This window comes from Dasypus novemcinctus, chromosome 6 (genome assembly GCF_030445035.2).
Source record: "Dasypus novemcinctus isolate mDasNov1 chromosome 6, mDasNov1.1.hap2, whole genome shotgun sequence".
NCBI lineage: Eukaryota > Metazoa > Chordata > Mammalia > Cingulata > Dasypodidae > Dasypus > Dasypus novemcinctus.
The window spans coordinates 116,811,748-116,833,534 of NC_080678.1; the positions used below are offsets into that span (position 1 = coordinate 116,811,748).

General features: G+C 47.8%; 1 long non-coding RNA gene across 2 annotated transcripts; it reads left to right on the top strand.

The window, feature by feature from the left end:
• The first annotated feature begins 15,824 nt into the window (after positions 1–15,824).
• On the top strand, positions 15,825–21,467 carry LOC131278820 (uncharacterized). Of its 2 annotated transcripts, none has more exons than XR_009186248.1 (2): positions 15,825–16,883; positions 21,122–21,467. It is a non-coding gene; the product is annotated as an uncharacterized lncRNA (long non-coding RNA). The 2 variants fall into 2 exon arrangements; XR_009186247.1 differs by having other exon boundaries at positions 16,833–16,883; positions 17,412–21,467.
• The last annotated feature ends 320 nt before the right edge of the window (positions 21,468–21,787 follow it).

Sequence of the window (21,787 nt, forward strand, 5' to 3'; positions counted from 1 at the left end):
AGTGCTTATGTGCATTTCTGCATGTTTCTGTGTGCCTGCGTGTACAATAATGTGGCGATGTGTGCATATGTGTTCTGTGGATTGTGTGCATGTTCACATGTGCCCGCTTGTATATTTGTATTTTGTGTATACGTGTGAGTGTGTGTGTGTATGGGCATGCTCTGCCATCACCCATCCTGGTTGTGATGCGTGTCACAAGGGTGATACCAGCCTGCTCCTCTCCCCAGGCCTGGGGCCAGCTGTGCTCCACGGGGCCCATGTTGCTCACAGCCCCTGTGGGCGCTGCACACACCCTAGGTGGACCAGTGGGGGGCAACAGAGGCAAACATGTGTGTGCCCGCAAACACCATCTGGCACAGCCCCTCCCAGCTCACTGCCTCCCCTGGAACAGCTCCTGTGGGATTTTGTCACATGTTGTCTGTGTCTGAGCCTCCTGGGTCCCCAGGCAGCCTGTGCTCTAGAGTCTACTCCCTGCATCCACCATGCATGGGACCCACCCATGCCATGTGTGTTGGGTGTGCCCTGGAGGGTGCTTGAGGTGGGCTCTGGGCATTTGCTCTCCTGTCTGATACTGGCTGTGTCCTGGCACGGGCAGCCCTGTGGTTCTTGGGCTAGCTTCTGAAACTCACTCCGGGTGCCATTCCCAACCCAGCCACTCCTTGCTTTTGAAACCCTCTAGGGTTTTTTTTATTTTTTTTATTTTTATTTCACCCTTATTGTTGACTTCTATCCAATATTCTGTTTGGCTCCATTTTATCATTTCTATCTCTTTACTGTAACTCTCATTTGCATATTGTTTTCTTGATATCCTTCAGTTCTTGGTCCCTTTTCCTTTACTCTTTGATCATATTTAAGACCATTTTTGATGTCTTATTCTAGTATCTTCTAAGTCTGGTCTTCTTTGTTGGTGTTTTCTGATGTTTTATCTTGTTTCTTTGTATGCCTTGTAATCTTTTGTTGCACATTGTAAATTTTAATATTTCAACGTGTTGTCTCTAGAATTTAGTCACTGAGCTGTCTCTCAAGTTTGTATAGTGCTACTGATATGACAGATTACCTTGCATGTAAGGAGCTAGCAAAAACAAAGAAATGCAAAATGCACCTTTCACAGTCCTTGCAAATTAGCTCTGGGTGGGTTGGTGCTCTCCTTTAGAAATCAGTCCTCCTAAGGATGAATGATGAACGTGAAGAATAGCCCAGGGCAAAAGCGTGGAGTCTCTCCAGACTTTTCTGAGCATGCATCTTTTACTGGGCATGTGCTTGTGGCCTTAGGAACGCCTCTATTTATAGGGATCGGAATTCCCCCTCTTTTCTCTATGAAATGATCTTTCCAGTCCTGGGAACTCTAATTTATTTCTTGAAGGTGGTAATCCTTTGCCCCAGGCTGCTGAGGTTTGATTTTTGTTTGTTTGTTTGTTTTTTCAGGTGTACATAATCCTTTATTTTTCTTAATTATTTGACATACATGCACATGTAGATTCAAGTATCATGTCTTTTTATAAGCATTGGCATAAAGTTGGCCTACTGAATGGAAATTTTTTTTTCTCTTATCAATTATATATTTCACCCCAGGTTTACTTTCAATCAAGGGAATATTTAATGCTCCAATGATATAAAAAGCATATTCCAGAAGTAAACTTAACAAGTCATACCAAGAAGGTTGAAGAGCCAAAAGACTTATTAGTTCAAGAGCTCAACTGACTTGATTATACAAGTTATAGCCATGCTTGATGTATATTGGTCAATGTAGATTGCTCTAAGCCCTGAGGATTGCAAAGTGAAGCATAAAGGATGAATGCTTTCAAATGGAGTGACTTTTATAGATCCAGAATGAGTCAAACCTAACTATTCTTTTTTTATCTTCTTTTTTTTTTAAAGATACATAGATCACACAAAATAATTTTTCTTAAACTTAGTTGTCCACTGTGTGCTTCTGCATGCAGGGCAAGTTCTTGGACAGTGAGCCAGAGAAAAGAGTCCTGATTCAATTCTTCATGCTGCCACCTGATACGTTGGTATATACATACATGTACCCCAATATGCAAATAGAGGTCATTATTTCCTTTCCAGAATTGAGACAGAGAACCACACTGAGACCACGGACTATCTCCAACCTGAGCCAGGAAGTGGGTGGGGGGAGGGGTTATTGAGGATGTCAGCAGCTTTTCCTACTGTTTTTATTATTTTATTGAAACCTATTAACAAAGCATAAATCCATCCAAAATGTGTAATCAATGGTATTTGGTATAATCACATTGTGCATTCATCACTTCAATCATTATTAGAACATTTTTTGTTATTCCAATAAACAAAAAACAAACAAATAAAAACTCATCACCTCTCAATCTCTCTCTATGCTTCCCCTGCCATACATAGCTGCTATTCTGTTTCTCTCGAGTTTATTTGTGTTTATGTTTTGTAAAAGCAATGTTATATAGCTGCAATATCACCCATATTCATATTTCACATGTTTCACTATGTTATATAGCCCAATGGTATATTTTTTAGCTTTCCTTCTGGAAATATACATGTCCTTAGACTTTCCCTTTCAAACACTGTCATACCTATATAATAGCTCTGCTAATCACAGACACCATGATGTGCTCTCATAATTTCCATTCATTTACAAAGATTTACAAAAAAAAACAACTGTTCATCGATTCTGAAAAAGTTAGTCCATAGCTTTCCATTCTCTACCCTCATTCCTTTTTCTGGTGACCTATATTCAAATTAACTCCATGAGTTTACACAATATATTTAGTTCATAATAGCACAATCCTACAATATTTGTTCTTTTGTGTCTTGCTTGCGTCACTCAACATAATGTCCTCCAGGTTCATCTTTGTTGTTATATGCTCTTACCACTGCATAATATTCCATCATGTGTATACATCAAAGTTTGTTTATCCATCCCTTGGTTTCTGGACAGCTGGATAGTTTTCATCTTTTGGCAATTGTGAATAATGCCACTACGAACATTGGTGTGCAGATGGCTGTTTGTGTCACTTCTCTCAGTTCTTCTGGGTATATACCTAGTAGCAGTATCACTGGTTCACATGGCAAGCCTATATACAACTTCCATAAGAACTGCCAAACAGTCCTCCACAGTAACAATACCATTCTACATTTCCCACCAACAGTGAATAAGTGTTTCTATCTCTCCACATCCTCTCCAACACTTGTAGTTTTCTGTCTTTTTAATAGGGGTTGTTCTAATAGGTGTGCAACAGTATCTCTCACTGTAGCTTTGATTGGCATTTCCCTAATCTCTAGTGATATTGACCTTTTTTTCATGTATTTTCCCCATTTTTATTTCTTCTTTGGACAATTATCTATTCAACTCCTTTGCCATTTTTTAATTGGGTAGTTTGTCTTTTTATGATTAAGTTATAGTATCTCTTTATATTAATATATCATGGATATTAAACCCCTATCAGATATGTGATTGTGAAATATTTTTTCCCGTTGAGGTGACTGCTTTTTCACCCATTTGGCAAGGTCTTTTGAGGTGTACAAGTGTTTAATTTTGAGGAGGTCCCATTTTTCTACTTTTTCCTGTTGTTGCTTGTGCTTTGGGTGTAAGGTTTAAGAAACTACCACCTATCACAGTGTCTTGAAAATGTTTTCCTACATTTTCTTCTAGGAGTTTCATAGTTGTTGCATTTACATTTAGGTCCTTGATCCATTTTGAGTTAATTTTTGCATAAGGTGTGAGATAAGTGTCTTCTTTCTTTCTTTTGGATATGGCTATCCAGTTCTCTCAAAACCATTTGTTGAATAAACTATTTTGATGCAGGTGGGAGGGCCTGACAGACCTGTCAAAAATCACTAGACCATAGGAGAGAGGGTCTATTTCTGAGTTCTCAATTCAATTCCTTTGGTCAATCTATCAGTCTTTATGCCAGTATCATGCTGTTTTTACCACTGTAGCTAAGTAATAAGCTTTAAAGTCAGGAAGTGAGAATCCTCCAACTTCATTATATTTTAAGACATATTTGGCTATTCAGCACCCCTTACCTTTCCAAATAAATTTGCTTATTGCCTTTTCCATTTCTGAAAAAAAAAAAAAAGCTGTTGGAAATTTTATTGGGATTGCATTGAATTTGTAAATCAGTCTGGGTAGAATTGATATCTTAATGATATTTGCACTTCCAGACCATGAAAATGGAGTGTTCTTCCCGTTATTTAAATCTCTTTGGTTTCTTTTAGCAATGTTTTATGGTTTTCTGAACATGGGTCCTTTATATCCTTGGTTAAGTTTATTCCTAAATATTTGGTTCTTTTAGTTACTATTATAAATGGAATTTTTTTTCTGATTTCCTCCTCAGATTGCTCATCAGTAGTGTATAGAAATGTTATTGATTTTTGCTTGTGAATGTTGTATCCCACCACTTTGCTGAACTTGTCTATTAGTTCTAGTAGCTTTGTTGTAGATTTTTCAGGTATTTCTAAATATTGGATCATATCATCAGCTAATAGTGAAAGTTTTACTTCTTCCTTTCCTATTTGGGTGCCTTTATTTCTTTATCTAGCCTAATTACTCTAGGTAGAATTTCTAGCACAATGTTGAATAATAATGGTGGCAGTGGGCATCATTGTCTTGTTCCTAATCTCAGCGGGAAGGTTTTCAGTCTTTTAATTTTTTATTAAGGCAGTTGTATTTTTTTTATTATCTTTTTTTTAAGATACATAAATTACACAAAAGGTTTTCAGTCTTTCGCCATTGAATACAGTGCCAGCTGTAGGCTTTTCATATTTGCACTTTACCATACTGAGAAAGCTTCCTTCTATTCCAATCTTTTGGATTGTTCTTATCAAGAAGGGATGCTGTATTTTGTCAAAAGCTTTCTGCATCAATCAAGAGGATCATGTGATTTTTCTTCTTCAATTTATTAATGTGATTGATTACACTAATTGATTTTCCTGTGTTGAACCACACTGGCATACCTGGGATAAAACCCACTTGATCATGGTGTATAATTCTTTTAATGTGTTTTTGGTTTTGGTTTGCAGGTGTTCTGTTGAGAATTTTTGCATCTATATTCATTAGAGATATGGTCTGTCATTTTCTTTTTTCAAAATATCTTTATTTTTTATCTTCTTATTGATATTTTCCTTCAATTTCTTGAGTTGATTTAGTGGCTTTCTGATTATTATTGATTAGTTGTCTTAAATACTGTTTCTCTTCAGAATATTTGTTTTGTTTCTTTGGCCTGTTCATCTCTTCCTTTTTCCTAGTATGGCTTGTAAATTTTTGCTGATGTCAAAGCATCTGAATATGTTGTTGAATTTACTCTGGTGGTCAATTCCTTTCTCTTGCCTAGTGTTTTATTCACAGCTCTTTTTTTGCTTTTTGGTTCAACTTATTCTAAGTCTTTAAAATTGCCCAGCTTAAGTTATAAAATTTAGGCCAGGGGCTCAATTAATAGGGTGCAGATTTTCTCCAGGGATGGGATAAAGGAGGAGACCTAAAAGCAGTTTTTCTCCTTGCAATATCCTGGCCAGCCAGCAGATGGCACTCATTGCTGAAACCTTTCCTCAGAAATGTTTCAATCTCTGCTTTTCCATGTCTCTGGTCTGGCCAGAATCAAGATTCAAAGCAGGATCTGCTGACTGAATTCACTGAAGAGCAGCCCTCTGCCTCACCCTCCCTCATCCCTTGTACCAGCTGACAGGGAGGAAAACATCTGCCCCCCTTGCAGTAGGCTGCAGTGTGCCAGGGGTTTTATCCAGGCCTAATGTCTCAAGCATGGGGAATGAGAGCTCTATTGGCCACCGTCCAGGTTTACTAGCTCACATTTGTTGTTTCAGGTTCTTTGTCTCTCTGTCGCTCACCATCCTGAGAGTTGGGCAGAACTGCCTGGTCTGCTGACCCCCAAAGCAGGTCTCTCAGATGGTTTTGGCTATTTATATGAGAATGTTGAGCCCTCCCTGCCTATTCCAATGCCATCTTCCTGGAACTCCCCTATTGTGCTTCTTTTTTTTTGTTTATTTGTTTTTTTAAGATTTATTTTTTATTTATTTCTCTCCCCCCCCACCCCATTTGTCTGCTCTCTATGTCCATTTGGTGTGCGTTCTTCTGTGTCCACTTGTATTCTTATCAGTGGCACCAGGAATCTGTTTCTTTTTATTGCATCATCTTGCTGTGTCAGCTCTCCTTGTGTGCAGTGGTGCCATTCCTGGGCAGTCTGTACATTTATCACACTGGGTGACTCTCCTTACAGGCCACACTCCTTGCATGTGGGGCTCCCCTACGTGGGGGACACTCCTGTGTGGCATGGCACTCCCTGCATGCATCAGCACTGCATGCAGGCCAGTGCACCACATGGGTCAGGAGGTCCTGGATTTGAACCCTGGACCTCCCATGTGGTAGGCAGATGCTCTATCCATCAAGCCAAATCTGCTTCCCTCCCCTACTGTTTTTAAGTTGCCTTTTCTTGTTTTTGGTGCACTCCCATTTACTACAACTGTTTACCTGTTTTCCCAAACTCTGAGGAAGATGGTTTTGCCAGTTTTTGCAAGTTGTTTGAAGATCCTGTGGGGGAACAGAACTCTAGAGCATCTATGCTGCCCTCTTGGTCAGTTGGAAAGCCACCACTGTCTCTTAGCCTTGGTTTCCCTTTGAAAAAAACTGAGATAGTGACGCCTGATGTACAGTGTTGTTGGGAGGTATAGGGAGAATGTTTACAAAAAGCCCAGCACATAGGAGGTGCTCAGTCAGTAGGGAATGGTATTTTGGATGAACGTGCTAGGTACAGGCCTTGGCCTGGTAAGAGGTTTGCCCATTTATGATTTCTCTTGGGGCAGGAAGGCTCAACCTAGCTCCCTTTGCCTCATCTACAGCCTGATCTATTTGCATTCAGACAGCTAGACTTTCCCTTCTCTGGCTAACTGCAATCACTCATGCTTTATTAAATTCAGGTTCTGCCTTGCAAATTACCTCTTTAGTAAACACTCCTAGGATGTAAATGGGAAATGACCCATCCATGACACTGGGGCACATCCCTACTCAGTCTGGCCTGGGTCAGCTCTTCAAAAAGGATCTATGCAGGGAAAATAGGCCCAATGTTCCCTCCAGGGCAAGGATTGCACCTGTGAACAACTGGGGTGAAGGGACCCTTGAGGAAAGGTAGGAGTTAGGAGGCTGGGATGCAGCCAGGATGCATCGATCCAGAAGAAGCTGTGTGCCTTCCCTTCCTTGATGGGAAAGACTGCCACTGCTGAGTGACACACAACTTATCCCTGGGGCCTGCATACAGGTCTTCTCAGCGCAAGCCACCAGGCTGACATGGCCTTGCCACCCACATGGCTCAGGAGCTTCCTAAGGCAGGGCCAATGCCACAGAGTACTTCCATGGGTAGGGGTAGGGTGGTGTGGGCCAGACCAAGACAATGAAGACTGACTATCCACATTAAGGCGAGTGCTGCGTCCTTCCCTGGGAAATAGTAAAAATGTATGAATGCAAATCTACTGAGGCCAGACCTTCCCATCTTAAAAAAATTCAGAAATCTGTATTATAAGATTAAATGTCCAATCACCATCCCAGGGTCCACAGGATGGAGGAATAAAATATGGATTAGAGTGGACTTACTTGTGCCCTACTATAGAACTATTGTGACTCTAGCAATGGAAGAAACTGTATCATGATGTGGAGACGGTGGCCACAGGAATTGCTGAGGGCAGGGAGAGGGAAGAAGAGGTGCGATATGGGGGCACTTTTGGGACTTGGAGTTGTCCTGAATGATATCACAGGGACAGATGCTGGATATTATATATCCTGCATTAACCCACTGAATGGACTGGGAGAGAGTATGGACTACGATGTCAACTATTAACCATGCAGTGCAGCAGTGCTCCAAAATGTATTCACCAAATGCAGTGTGCCATGATGATGAAAGAGGTTGTTGATATGGGAGGAATCAGGGTAGGGTGGGGAGTGGGGTATATGGGAAACTCCTATATTTCTTAATATAACATTGATTGTGATCTATGTATTTTTTTTAAAAAAGGACAATTTTAAAAATTTGCTATTAAAAAAAAAGATTAAATGTCTGGGTTGCTAAAAGTGGGCCCCCATATTTTGAAGACTTCGATACCTACCAAACACATCAGCAGGCCAGCTTTGGCCCAGGAGCCCACAAGTCTCTTTCCTTTGCTGCCGGTGTTTGCACCCTCTGCCCTGGAGGGGTGGAACAGAGGGGCAGAACTCTGGGAGGCAGAAGGAATCAGAACTTCCAGGGTCAAGGTCACACCAGGGTTCAGGGGGAAAAGGCCCTCAGGTTCACTTCCCTGGAGCCCCTCAAGCTCGGGGCTGGAATTAGCGGGCCTGGGTCAGGAGGCAGTGCCGTGCAGAGGAATGGGTTTCAGGCAGACAGACCTGCGTGGAACAGCGATGGCCGGGGGACCCCCTGCCCTCCCTGCGGCTGCTGTAATGTTTGCCAGGGGCGAGGCCCCGGACGGCCCCTACGTGTCAGCCCTTCTCACACAGGGACGGATGTGCACGCTGAGCCCAGCGTGGGCTGGGGGTGGTCCCTGGTTGCCAGGGAGAGGCAGGGGCTGGTGTAGCTGACTCAGGGCTCTGCACCCAGAGCTAGGACGGGACTGCCCCTGTCACGAGGGCTTCTGAGGAGCAGGGTCCTGGGGACTTCCCCGCCGCCCTGGGCACCAAGAGGACAGGGTGAAGGAACAGCCCCTGTGTGTACAGAAGCCCATGGCTCCAGGCCTGGGGGCCCAGCTCAGGCAACCTGGGGGCCTCAGGCCTGCCTGGGCCGAGCTCTGCTCTCACCTGTACCCAAGGGGTGACTCCACCCTCTGCCAGCATCCTGTGGCTTTAGGGAGCCCCGTGGGATTTCGGGGTCAGAAGTCCCTGACTTGCCACTGGGGTTGGGTGATGGTGGAAGGAGCCTGAGGACACAGGGCCAGCCCAACCCCTCCCAGTGGAAGATGCACCTGCACGGGGTGGTTCCCACAGTGCCAGCAGCCTTACCTGAGCAGCCTTGGATGTCTGTTTTCGGGAAAGCCCACCTTGAGTGGCAAGATTAGAAGGAACTCAGCCCTGCACTCTTCCTCACACGCCTATGTCATGTTGTCCTTGCAGGCGAATACCGAGTGGTGGTTCGGGGAAGTGGCTTTCAGAACACAAGGGACAAAAGCTCAGTTATTTGCAGATTCAAGTTCACTGACAACAGCATTTCGGGTAAATATCCACTTTGGTTCATTGGAGTGAAAGGACCCCACACAACGCTGTGTCGCCTCTCAGCCAACCTTTCCCAGCCCTCGCCCCACTCTGCACTGGGGTTAGAGGCAGCGTGGGCAAGCAGGGGGTGGGCCAGGCCAGTGGGGGGCTGGGGGCCTGGCCCCCTCCCACCCTGACTGGAAACAGACCCCGGGCACCTGGAGCAAGGCTGAGCTCCGCCTCTCAGGGTGCCCTCCCCAGGGCCAAGGACGGAGGCTGCAGGCGGCTCTGAGGGCATGGGCAGCCAGCCTGGGCCCTGCACCCTGCCTGGTCCACTGACCCCTGCAGGGAAGGTGGCTCATCCTGAGCTGAGATGAGGAGCCCTGGCCAGGCCTGGGTTCCAGAGTCCGAGGCCCAGGCCCCAGGGCCTTGGCTCCTGAGCCTGTTTTCTTTCCTGTAACACGAGCGTGCTGGTCACAAGATCTCGTAAGGAGAGTGGGAGGTGCCCTTGAGGGCATAATAATTGCATGAAAATGTAAGAAGCAGCCTATTACTTGGTGGCACTGAGGTGCCAGGCATGTGGCCGAGGGTGAGTGGCCTCAGGAAGCAGAGGGCCCGGCAGGCAGCCCCCTCAGACACAAATCCCGGACATCGCTCAATTCATCTGCAAAAATTCTAATTTCTCTAAAAGAGAACTTGTTCCTGTAAAAGTTAGGGCAGTCCACACGTCCTAAGTAGATGTCCCTTCACCTCTAATTTCCATGCCTTCCCAGTTTTTTGTTGTCACAGCACTTTGCACTCTCTGACAATTATTTCATTTGTAATTTCACTTTGTTGGATCGTCTGTTTCTCTACCCAGGCCCTAGAATGTCCCTCCCTTGACAGCTCTCTGCCCGCCTTGTTTCTGTTAAATACTGTCTTAGTTTGCCACAGGGCTGCTGATGAAAAGCACCAGAAATGGGTTGGCTTTTGAAATGGGAAATTTAGTGGGATAAAACTTCCAATTCTGAGGCCATGAAACATCTACATCAAGGCACATTCCGAGACGCTTTCTCACCAAAGTCAGCCGCTGGTGAGCCCAGCACCCTGCCACGTGGCAAAGATGGTGGCCATCCCTGCTGAGGTCCCCGCCCTCCCTTCTGGGCTCACCATCTCCTCAACCTCGAGCTGCTCCATGGGCCCAGCCCCCTGGGGGTTTCGCTGCCAGCGGCCCTCGAGTCCTCTCTCATGTGGCCGGATCAAAATGGCAGAACTCCCTTTTCCTGTGTGTCTCTGTCTGTGTCTCTTTTATATAAGACCCAGAAAGAGGGCGGAGACCCAACCTGAGTCAGGCCTCACTCACGTGATGCACTTGAAAGGGTCTCACACCCACAGGAATGGATTATTTCAAGGCATAATATTTTAAGGGGTTTCACCAAATGAAAACTCACAAATACCACAGCTACCCAGCATCTTGGGCAGGGCCAGGGATCCCCAAGTGTCTCTAAGGAAATGAAGGCTGAGAGAGAGGCCAATTGTCAACGTGAGTTCAGCTTGCTGAGGGCCGCAGGAGGTGGTGGCTGGATGAGCTGGCTAGTGCACTCACCTGCTCATGGGATTTGCCTTTTAGATGAAACAGCAATCACTGTGGAAGAGAAATTCATAACTTGCCCAGGAGTAGAACTGAAGGAACCTGGAGAGTAAGTTCCCTGGTCTGGGGACCCTCGTGGCAGGAGACCAGATGGGCAGTGCTTAGGGGTCCTGGATGAGGACACCCTCAGCTGGGGCACCCGGGGATCCCTCTGTACCTACCCTGATGGGTGGTCCTGGAGGTGGGCAGGGATCCATGTGGCCCGGCTCTGCTGGGGACAGCAGGAGGTGGAGGGTGCCTGCCTTAGTTTCCCCACTGCTGTGACATCTACCAAGCCATGGGTTGTCTTGACAAGAGGGATTTCTTGGCTGCCAGTGCTGGGGCTGGAAGCTGGCTCCCTACAGGGTGGGCAGCGCTCTGGTGCTGGCAGCCGGCAATCCTGGGGTCCCGTGGCTCCCCCACCACACGGCCACGTGCTCTCCTCTCTCTGCTGGGTTCCCAAGGACTTCCAGCGTCTTCTCCTCCAAGTGGCTTTCCCTTGAAAGCCCCCAGTCACTGCACTAAGGGCAGTCTCATTCCCCTGACTGCAGTGTAACGATGTCCTCAGAAGGTCCACTGACAATGGGTTCCCCCCCAGGACTGGGTGCAGGTCGTGAACGTGATTTTTTCTGGGGCACGCGCTTCAGCCCATCTGGTTCCAAAGGGCTCCTGCCACTCGCTGGAGCTGAGCCCACGTGCCCTGTCCACACGGAGGAGCCGAGGGAGCCCCCCCGTGGCTGCCGCTCACGTGGCACGTGGCCACACGGTGGGCAGACGATGCCAGGCTCCTGGGACCGGCCATGTCCCTCGGGGCCTCCAAGCCAGGCCAACCTCGTGCTCTGGGGAAGGAGAGCTTGCCCATTCTCTCCACTTCCCCAGTGCCTTGCTGGCAAAGTCACTGCACCCAGGAGAGCTGGGGGCCAAGGTTCAGCCACGGGGAGACCTGGTTGTCACCGGCCCACCCCCTCTGTGCTTTAGGCCCATCTTCGTTGAAATCAGCCTCAACAAAGGCATAACCTTCATCGCCAACAACCTCAAATTCAGAGGAAAGGACTGCGTGAGTACTGGGTGGGGGCACCCCCATCACGGGACCCATCGGCCCAGCCCTGATGCAGACACACTGGGGGGCAGCTGGCAGCCAGGGCAAGTGGGTGGGGCAGGGGTCCACCAAGACCAGAGTCCAGGCCTGCAGCACCCCTGGCTGTGTGGGCCCCAGGGCCCACCCCTCCAGGTCAGGGTTCAGGCAGGGGGATGGGGCAGCCTCCGCCACACATGGTGTCCATGACCCTGGGCTCTGCCGAGGTGGTCTGAGCATCTGTCCATGAACTCCTGGCCCCCCTGGGGTCCCTCAAGGTGGAGCACCTGAGGAGAGGAAGAGGCTGGGGGTGGAATGCCAGGAGATGGGAGCTGGGAGGGGGCCACCCAGCCCCAGCCCAGCCCTCGGCCACACCTGTTCTCTGGCAGCCAAGGCTGGATGGTGACGGTGGCCCTTCCACAGGGGGAGAATCCTGCTGCCAAACCCACCGAGGACAAGGCAGGGAACCCAAGCAAGGTCAACAGCCAGCGCCTCATTGAGCAAACCCCTGAGAAAGCCCCTGAGATGCTCCTGGAGGTTGCCCCAAAAAACCTCCCTGGAAAGGCCCCTGAGCAGGCCCCTGGAAAGCCTCCTCAGAAGCCCCCCGCAAAGCTCTTCAAGCGTCTTGCAGCCAGAGCCCTCAAGTGGCTTTCCAAGTACCGCTTTCCAAGTAGTGATGTGGACAGCAGAGATAAGTGCACTGAGCAGGAGGGGAACCCTGAGGGCGGTGGCGAGGAGGCGGAGCCCCGTGGCTTGGAGATACCCTTACCACCAGTTGTCAAAAGCTTCATCAGCACCGGCAGCAGCAGCAGCGACTTCCCCTGGATCCCCGTGGTGGTTGGCGCAGCTGCCCTGCTCTTCCTCCTGTTGCTGTGCTGCTTCTTCTACCTGTGGTGTTGGGTGAGTGCCCTGCTATGTGAGCAGGCAGGTGAGTGCCCCTGCTGCCTGAGCAGGCAGGTGAGTGACCTTCTACATGAGCAGGCAGGTGAATACCCCTGCTGCCTGAGCAGGCAGGTGAGTGCCCCTGCTGCCTGAGCAGGCAGGTGAGTTGCCCTGCTATGTGAGCAGGCAGGTGAGTGCCCCTGCTGCCTGAGCAGGCAGGTGAGTGACCTGCTACCTGAGTTGGCAGGCGAGTGCCCCTGCTGCCTGAGCAGGCAGGTGAGTGCCCCTGCTACATGAGCAGGCAGGTAAGTGCCCTGCTATGTGAGCAGTCAGGTGAGTGCCCCTGCTGCCTGAGCAAGCAGGTGAGTGCCCCTGCTATGGTGGCAGCTCCCAAGACTGACCAAGGCTCAGGCTCCGCCCCCCCTGGGGCCTAGAGGTGCCCTGGCCTCCTGCCCTGCCTGCCACAGGGTGCTCAGGGGGAGGCTGTGCATGCTGGGCCAGGCTGCTCTGGTGCCCACAGCCCTTCTAGAGGTGAACAGAGGCCAGCATGCAGCAGGGCAGCAGGAGGACAGAGAGGAGTGCTCCTGGGTTAGGAAGGAGGGGTCTTTGCGGGGCTGGAGGACCGTCCTGAGGGCTGCAGGGAGGAGGAGGAGAAAGCGGGGGGGGGCAGAGAAGGAGCAGGTGGGTCCCTGACCTGGAAGCACTCGAGGGAAAGCCTGAGGGGACCATCCCACGAAGGGCTCTTGGCTTGGGGCGGCCTCAGCCTGCCTGGCCTGCCCCAGCCCTCCAGGGAGGGGCGGTGTCCCTGTGAGAAAGGAGGAAACTGAGGCTCAGAGGCAGCCGTGCTGGCCGCAGCCCTGCAGGCATCAATCTGTGCCCCACGGCTCTGAGCAGGGTCCCCACCTCTCCCAGGGGCTGAGGCTGAGCCCAAACTGCATCTTCCAGCACAGGTTATGTCTTTTTAAAAAATATTTATTTTAAAAGAAGCTTTATATTACATAAATGCTACATAAAAAATATATACATAAGGGATTCCCATAAACCTCACCATCTCCCCCTCCCACACTTTCCCACATCAATAACAACCTTCCTTAGTGTGGCACATGTGCTAAAATTGATGAACACATATTGAGGCTTTGCTACTAACCATGGACTCTAGTTTACATTACAGTTGACACTCTGCCCTGCACAGTTTCATAGGTTATGGCAAAATCCATAATGCCCTGTACCCATCATTGCCCTGTCCTGGAGGACGACTCCAATGTCCTGAAATTCCCCTCATGTGACACCTCTTCTTCCCTCCCCCCCCCTCAGAACCTCTGGTGGCCACTGCCTTTATATCAATGATAGAAGTTCTTCCATTGCTAGAATAATGTCTATAATAGAATAGTAATAAGTCTACTTTAGTCCAGTGTTCATTCCCCAGTCTTGAGGATTTGACAATGGTGGTGCAGTTTCTGATTGAGAGGGGTCCTGTTTCCCAGGCGGTAGGTGGATGTCACTCTCTTGCTTGCAGTTGCAGACACTCTCTGTTCCTTGGATAGGCATTGTCCATCATCATCTCCTTGTTAGTTGTGCTGGATGAGTCCAATGAACTGGAGAGTAGGTGCTGCAACTCTGCTGAGATTCAGGACCCAACTGGCACATGGATGGACCAAAGATTTTAAGTCTCTGGAACATACATTTAATAAGTAGAGTGCTAATGATATTTCAAATAAAAGGGGCAGAAGAGCCTTGTTTAGGGAAACTATACAAGAGTCTAAGTCTGTTAAACTGAGGAGCATAGATTCCAGAGTAAGGCCAGCTGATAGGGTGCCTAACTCCTGAGCTGCTCTGTGCTGCTTTTGGTGTTTGGGTGTCTCTAGCTCTTAGGAGCCCTGCTGTTTGAGGCATTGTTTACCGTGGCAGTCAATGGGATCCTGCTGAGCCTGCTGAGATGCACAGAGTGTAACCTCTGGAATGACCTTCTGATTCACTTTGAAATCTCTTAGCCACAAAAACTCATTTGTATTGAATATTTCCCCCTTTTGGTCAAGGTCTTTGCATGTGTTGTTGGTTGTTGGTTGGTGTTGGTATTAATCCCTTGGTGCCAGGGGGGCTCATCCACAGGCATCATGTCCCATGCTGGGAAAAGGATAGTGTGTTTATATGCTGAGTTTGGCTTTCAGAGAGGCCACATTTCAGCAACAAGGAGGATTTCAGGAGGTAACTCTTAGGCAATGTATAACACTAGGCTAAGTTTCAAATTCACAAGGACAGGTCTGTAAGTACGGTCGTCAATATCGAGGGCCTAGCATCATGGTCTCTCCTCCTTCACTAGGCACTGCCCTTGTACTTGGGAGATTCTTGCCATGCTGTTAGAGAATGCAGCAGCCCTCCCCAGCATGGGAGTTCAATATTCTTTGGTTATTGTGTGGGTCCTCAACCATCCAGACAGTGAACGCTTGAACATATTCATATGCCTTCGAGGCATGCCCCAGGTGGACCTCTTCCCACATTTCTGTAACCTAAAGCTTCTTTGAAAATAAAGTGGAAAAAATAAGACCCTGGGGGAATATACAGGAGAAATTATTACTGTACATACAAGACAACAGACCTTACAGTGATGAAAGAAACAATGTTTAAAAAATTTTTATACTATTTTTATTTTTAAAGTTTTTTGTATGTTACTTGTTATTTTAAATGCTAGTATTATTTCTTTTTCTTATTAATCTTATTTGGCTATGTCTTTTTAACATTCTAGTGTAAAAAGAAGCCACCGGACCCATGTAGGGTAAGTCCTAAGTGCGTCCTGACTTCCTGTGAGCTCATCTGCCATGCACCGAGCCTCCTGCGGCCCATGGAGGGGTCCGCTCCCACCCCAGGAGCTCCACCGCCTGTGCCAAGAGCCTGCAGAGCAGGAGGAGGGGGATGCAGGGGTAGGGGGACGGGGACTGCTAGGGAAACCAGGCATCCCCCTTCCCAGGCTCCCACCAAAGGGGCAGTGTGGGCAGCCTGTGGGGGGTCTGCCACAGACCCTCCTGAGACAAGTGGGACACTTGGCCCCTGCTGGCTGGCAGGATGGCACTTATCCAGGACTTGGGGAAGCTTCTGGAAAAGGAGCCTCATGTTGCAAGGACCCAGCTCTGGAATCTTCCATGCCCTTGTCTTAATCACGGTCTCCTGGTGGGCAGAGGGGCCTGGCCAGGTCAGCCCTTGGGGCCTGCATGGCTGAGAGTGGGCGAGGGAGCTTATCTGGCACAGAGCTGTGAGGGACACCCACCCAGGGGAGCCCAGGGCCAGGTTCAGGGCAGCAGCCATGGGACCAGGTGGGCCTGGGGTGGTTGCGCTTTCAAAGCTGGAGCCTGGTGGCTGAGGGGCGTCCCCTGCCCATGCGTGGACCCCTGGCTGGCCCAGCACATGGTGTCTTCATTTGCCAGGGCTGCTCTGACAAATGCCATGCCGCGGGTGGCTTGAACCCAGAGGTCACTGTCTCTGGTCTGGAGGCCAGAAGTCCAGCTTTCTCCTGGGTCCACAGGTTCTGGTGCCAGTCACTGCAGCCCTCAGGGTCCTTGGCTGGCCTCGTGCCTTGACCACACGGTGCTGTCCTTGGTCCCCTCTGTCCTCTGCCTTTAGGCTCCTCCTGAGTCACGTTTCCTCCTTCATGAGGCTCCTGGAGTGGACAGAGCCCCCACTTCTCTGTGGCCACCCATCCAGTAGTGACGTCCTGGGCACGTCCTGTTACAGACGGCTCCCCCCAGAGAGCACGGCTGCAGGCGTGAACCCCTCTCTTCTGGAGCCCTCGGTCCAGGCCCCACACAGGGCACAGCCTCAAGGAGGCTCTGCCAATGGGGGCGTCAGAGGAGCGAGGGGACAGGGGAGCTTTGCAGCACTTTGGGGATGAGCCAGATGCCGTCTTGTTTGCCCCAGAGGATGCTCCCTGGGGGCGTGGGTGCTGCTGATGGAATCCGGGGTCCCTCACTCGATTGTTCCTTATTCACCCCACAAACATCGGCTGAGTGGCAGCACCAGCCCTCCCGGTTGTGCCACCCTGGAGCAGATGCTTTCTCTTCCTACAGACAGTGTGCTGCTGCCTGCCGTGGCCCATGGTGATGCCTGCTTGTTGCGACTGCCTGGACACTGGGTGTCTGAGCCAAATGGAGGTGAGGAGGGCCCCTGTCATGCTGAGCTTGAGGTGCAGAGGTCCAACCAGAAGTCTCCACTTGTGGGGTGGCGAGGGTCCTGGGCATCTGGCTTTCTCCCTAGGTGCCAGGGGCCAGGGTGGGCACAAAGCAGAGGGCCCCATGCCCCCAGGGGCTGCAAGGCTGCCCCCCTGCCCCTCCCCTCCCTCTACCTTGGGAGCACAGGCCTCCCTGCCCCTCCTTGGGCTGCTGCCCAGCGCCCTGTGCCCCCATAATGCTCCCCTCAGGGACCTTTCCTGGCTCCTGGTGTAGCTCCTCCAGCCTGTGGACTTGTCCCCTAAATGAACCACTGACACCCCCACACCAAAAGAGTGTCTTGTTCCAGATTCTGACGCTGTGACCACAGTGACCACCACCCCAGCAGGCACGCAGGCTGCCAGGCTCCTGCTCCCAAGCTCTGCGTGTTCTTGGGGTTCAGCTGGGGTGCCTGACCCTCTCTGGCAGTGTCACCCCACCATGCCATGTCCTCATGCCATGTCCCCTTTGCAGGGCAAACTGGAACTCCTGTGTGCTCTTGCTAGGGAGAACTGCAGCTCTGTGCAACTGATGCGGCCCTCGTTGGGGAGCATGGTGATCAGGCAGGGGTGCTGCCCCCATGGCGGGTGGTCACCCACAGTGCTTTTCCCTTGTGACAGTTGCCCACAGACGGAGTCCCCAGCCCTGGGAAGTGGTGCTCAGGAGCACATAGGCCCCAGGGGACTGAACGTGGCCACTAACATGCTCTTTGCCTTGTGGTCTTTATTTTTATTTTTTCTTTAATTAAAGCCATTCTCAGGATGTGTGGTGATATCTCATTCTGGTTTGGATTTGCACTTCCCTAATGGTTGGTGATGTTGACATCTTTTCATGTGCTTATTTGCCAACTGTGTATCTTCTTTGGAGAAATGTCCATTCAAATTATTTGCCCATTTTTCAGTTGGGTGGTTTAACTTTTTGTTGATAAGTTGTAGGATTCATTTATTTATTCTCGATATCAAACCCTTACCAGATACATGGTTTCCAAATGTTTTCTCCAGTTATGTAGATGGTCTTTTCACTTTCTTGATAATACCCTTTGATGAACAAATGTTTATAATTTTGATGAAATCCAATTTAACTGTTTTTCCTTTTGTTGCTCATGGTGGTGGTATAATGTCTAAGATTCCATTGTGTAACTTATTGTCTATCCTACAGTATGAGCCATATGCACTTGAGAAGAATGTGTATTATGCTGTTGTTGGATGAAGTATTTGTATATACATCAGGTTTGGTTGGTTTATAGTATTGTTTAAGTCTTTCTTTCCTTATTGATCTTTGGTCTAGAAGTTCTATTCATTATGGAAAGTGGTGCATTGACGTCTCCTACTATTAATGTAGAACTATCTACTTTTCCATTCAATCTCTCAATATTTACTTCATATATTCTGCAGTGCTGCTATTAGGTGCATATATGCATTCTCAACAAATTGACCCTTTTGTCAATATGTAGTGTACTTCTTTGTCCCTTATAATAGTTTTTTTACTTTGTCTGTTTTATTAGGTATTAGCATCTTAGTATAATATATGAGTATATTAATATTGTATATAAGTATACCCATACTGGATCCCTTTTGATAATCCTACTTGTGTCTGAATTTAAGGAGAGTCTCTTCTTAACAACATAAAATTGGACCATGCTATTTTATCCATTCTGCCAATCTCTGCCTTTTGACTGGAGAGTTTAACCCATTCACATTTAAAGTGACTACTGGTAACACAGGCCCTTCTGCCAGTTTATTTGGATTTTGCAATTCTTATTCCTTTTTTGTTCCTCAATTCTCCCATCATTGCCTTCTTTTGTATTATTTTTTCCTTTCATAGTGAACCACTTTGAACACTTTCTCATTTATTTCTGCATGCCTTCTTCTGATATACATTGAGGTTACCATGGAGTACACATTTTAATACCTTAACAAATGTGTACCATAGGGTATGCATTTAGCCTCTTAACAAAAGTGGTTACCATGGGGTACAAATTCAACATCTTCAATCTTTAACAATCTTGTTTGATTTATTACCAGCTTAATTTCAACAACATTTACAAACTATGTTCCATAGCCTTCTGCCCCCCATTCTTTATGTGTTCTTGTCACAAATTAAATCTTTATACATTTTAAAGGTTGGGTGTCCCAACCCATGGGTGTATCATTACTTTTATGCATTTGCATTTTAGATCCCATAAGAAGTGAAAACTGAGTTACAAATTGAAAGCACTGGTGTTTATAATTAACCATGCTCTTACCTTTATCAGAGATCCTTATTCTTTTATGCAGCTTTGTTCTACCATCTACTGACCTTTTGCTTTTAATCTGAAGAACTCCCTTTAGCATTGCTTATAGTCCAAGTTTAATGATGATGAACTCCCTATGCTTATGCCTTTATTTATCTTGGAATTTCTTAATCTCTCCCTCATTTTTGAAATACAGTTACTCAAGATAAAAGTTCTTGGTTGGCACTTATTTTCTGTCAGCATATTCAATATGTCATCTGTATTAGTCAGCCAAAGGGGTGCTGATGCAAAATACCAGAAATTGGTTGGTTTTTTAAAGGGTATTTATTTGGGGTAGGGGCTTATGGATACCAGGCCATAAAGCATAAGTTACTTCCCTCACCAAAATCTATTTGGAGCAGGATGGCTGCCAACGTCTGTGAGGGTTCAGGCTTTCTGGGTTCCTACGTTCCTGGGGCTTGCTTTTCTCTGCATTCAAGGTTCCTTTCTTCCTGGGACTGACTTCTCTTTCCTCTGTGAGCTTACGTCCTGGGACTCCAGCTTAAGCCTTCAGCATCAAACTCCAGCATCAAAACTCCAACATCAGAAGACCTCCAACTCTGTCCTTTGCAATGCCTTTTATCTGTGAGTCCCCACCCACCAAGGGTGGGGGCTCAATGCCCTACTGGCACAAGAAGATTAGCTAATTACTTAATTAAGTAAGCCTCTGAATCCAATATAGTCTAATATGCCCAGAGGAAAAGATAAGTGTACAAATATAATCCAATTTCTTTTTGGAATTCGTCAATAATATCAAACTGCTACACAATCCCCCTGCCTTCTTGCCTCAGTGGTTTCTGATGAGAAATTGGAACTTCTTATTGAAGCTCCCTTGAAGATGATGTGTTGTTGTCTCCTGTAATTTTCAGGATTCTCTGTTTGTCTTTGGCATTAGATAGTTTGATTATAATGTGGTGGTTGCGGATCTCTTTGAGTTTATCTTATTCATAGTTCACTATAATTCTTGGATATGTATATTCATTTCTTTACTTAAATTTGGGTAGTTTGCCTGCTTTATTTCTTCAAATAGTCTCTTAGTCTCTTTCACTCTGTCTTCTTCTAGGAATCCCATAATGCATATATTGGTAAACTTGATGTCCCACAAGTCTCCTGGTCTCTCTGTTTGCTTTTCTTCATTCTTTTTCCTTTCTGCCCCTCAGCCTAAATAATTTCAATCATCTTCTCTTCAGGTTCACAGATATTTTCTTCTGCCGGCTCCAATCTGCTATTGAACCCATACAAGGAATTTTAAATTCCATTATTGTGGTCTTTAATTCCACTATTTCTGTTGGGTTCCCTTTTATAATTTCTCTTTATTGAAATTCTCATTTTTTTCACATATAATTTTCCTGATGTCCTTTAGTTCCTTATACATGTTTTCCATTCTCTCCTTGAGCATATTCAAAATCATTTTCTAAAAGTCTTTTTATGTTCAAAGTCTGGTTTTATTTGTTGATGGTTTCTGATGTTTTATCTTGTTCCTATGACTGGGCCATCAGTTCCTGCCTCTTTATATGCCTTGCAGTCTTTACTTGCACACTGGATGTTTTAATAGTTTAAGGTGTTACCTCTGGAATTTATTCCCCGGGCTTTCTGGGGCTCTGGAAGGAAGTCAGGCCTCACCCTCACTCCCAAGTCTCCCAGTCCATGGAGGAGCAGCAGCCAAGGTCAGAGGCCAGAGCACCTAAGACTCCCTGGGGAGGGCAGGGGAGCCTCTATAGAGGGGGTGACAGCCAAACCCTCCAAGTGGGAGTAGAGGCTGGATGCCAGCACTCCAGGGAGAGAAAAAGCATATAGGACCCTACAGGTCCAGGTGGGGCCTGAGTCCAGCCCACGGGGCCAAGGAAACTGCAGCCTCTGGACCCAAATCAAATGACTTCTCCATGACCTCCTGTCTCTTCTCTACCTACAGGTAGAGAAGGCCTTCACCCCAATGAGGGCCTGGAGGGTACCGGTGATCTCTGACCCAAGACTGCGCCTTTCTCCCAACTGTGAGAGTGTCCCCTTCCCCGTGTGCCCGGGGTGCTGCCATTCCCCCGGTGCATATTCTCAGTCCTCCTGGATGCTGCCGCTGGTCTCGCCCTGTTCCCAGGCACAGGCCGCCTGCCCTCCATGAGCCCTGCCTGCAAAGCCCTAAGGCGAAAGCACCAAAGGGCCAGGATTGTTGACTTGCTGAGGTGGACACATAGTTTTGGTTTTACAGTAAAAAAGATGTTGGCATTTGTTGCTGATGATTAAAAGAGTTTATTACATGGTGAGTTTCTGTCCTCTCTGAGATGCATGTACGCTCCACCTGCTAGAATAACGCATCCCGGGGCCCCGTGGGGATGGACATGGATTGTGCCTCTCACAGCACCTCGTCTTCATCCATCTGCCAAATTCCACTCCATGAAAAAGCCCAAAGAGCCTGTTTCATGTGAATCCAGTCCTGTGTCTCCCTCCCTAACTTCATGCAAAGAGAAGCCTTTGAATTTCTCATCTCCTTTCTCCATGTCCCTGGTTTCCCACTTTGGAGTCCCACATTCTGAACGTGTCATAGAAGGTGGTGAGGAGACCCCAAGGCCACTAGCTGGAAGCA